The sequence below is a fragment of the Phytophthora infestans genome, genomic scaffold, assembly GCF_000142945.1.
Source record: "Phytophthora infestans T30-4 supercont1.52 genomic scaffold, whole genome shotgun sequence".
In the NCBI taxonomy this organism is placed as follows: Eukaryota; Oomycota; class Peronosporomycetes; order Peronosporales; family Peronosporaceae; genus Phytophthora; species Phytophthora infestans.
Window position 1 is genome coordinate 735063 of NW_003303707.1, and position 1435 is coordinate 736497.

Here is a 1435-nt window from a genome sequence, read left to right on the forward strand (position 1 = left end):
CTGCGGTTTAGCTGAAAAAGGCTAGTGCCGCCCAAGCTACCCATCTGTAGGAATTATGGCCTGAACGCCTTTAAGTCAGAATTCCATGCTGGAAATAGACGATAATCACCTTTCCCGATGTGCCGCGAAATAGCGATAGGTGTCTTCTGGACACCCAACATCATACAATTGCAACGCACTCCGCTGCCTGTCAAGTACTGGCGGTGGAGAGTAGGGCTGATTTGTAATTTCAAATATTGGGAAAGATAAATCCTTTGTAGACGACTTAACTACAGAACGGGGTGTTGTAAGCATGAGAGTAGTCTTGTACTACGATCTGCTGAGATTTAGCCCTTGTTCTATTGATTTGTTCAGAAATGAACATTTCTCCCCCCAATTGCAAACGCGCAATGTTAAAACTATAAAGTTAAGCAGTCGAAATAAGGCTGCGTTAAAGTGATTTACTTTCGCTATGGGGCGGCGAAAGTAACCGGTCAAAGTGCTGGTAGAGAGTTAATACTGTTAAGCTTAAGATCGTCAAAGTCTTTGTTTTGGCTTAGTGAGGTTTGTTCGCAAAAATCGCTAAGTGCCGCTGCTATTGTTTTCCGAGCCAAATTCGGCGACCTTAGTATCGGGTTTATAACAGGCAGAAAGCGAGAAACACTTTGCGTGAAAATCGCTAAGTGCCAGCGCTAATGATTTCTGAGCCAAAATCGGAGATTTTAGTATGGGGGTTTAACAGGGCAAGCTAGACGGCAGGGCGTAAAATTAGACTTGGTTTAAGTATGTTAAAAGAGAGCGAATAGCGTGAATTAGACTTGGTTTAACTATGTTAAAGAGAGCGGAATAGCATGAATTAGACTTGGTTTAACTATGTTAAAGAGAGCGGAATAGCATAAAATAGACTTGGTTTAAGTATGTTAAAAGAGAGCGAAATAGCGTAAATTAGACTTGGTTTAACTATGTTAAAGAGAGCGGAATAGCATGAAATAGACTTGGTTTAACTATGTTAAAGAGAGCGGAATAGCATGAAATAGACTTGGTTTAAGTATGTTAAAAGAGAGCGAAATAGCGTGAATTAGACTTGGTTTAAGTATGTTAAAGAGAGCGGAATAGCATGAAATAGACTTGGTTTAACTATGTTAAAAGATAGCGAAATAGCGTGAATTAGACTTGGTTTAAGTATGTTAAAGAGAGCGGAATAGCATGAAATAGACTTGGTTTAACTATGTTAAAAGAGAGCGAAATAGCATGAAATAGACTTGGTTTAAGTATGTTAAAAGAGAGCGAAATAGCGTGAATTAGACTTGGTTTAAGTATGTTAAAGAGAGCAGAATAGCGCGAATTAGACTTGGTTTAAGTATGTTAGAGAGAGCAGAGTAGCGTGAATTAGACTTGGTTTAAGTATGTTAAAGAGAGCAGAATAGCGCGAATTAGACTTGGTTTAAGTATGGTG

At 39.2% G+C, this 1435-nt stretch overlaps 1 non-coding gene across 1 annotated transcript; it reads left to right on the top strand.

The window, feature by feature from the left end:
* Positions 1–7: 7 nt before the first annotated feature.
* Positions 8–225, top strand: PITG_33329 (the record flags this gene model as incomplete). The annotated part of the gene is made up of 1 exon (XR_009934723.1): positions 8–225. It is a non-coding gene; the product is annotated as a 28S ribosomal RNA (ribosomal RNA).
* Between the last annotated feature and the right edge of the window lie 1210 nt (positions 226–1435).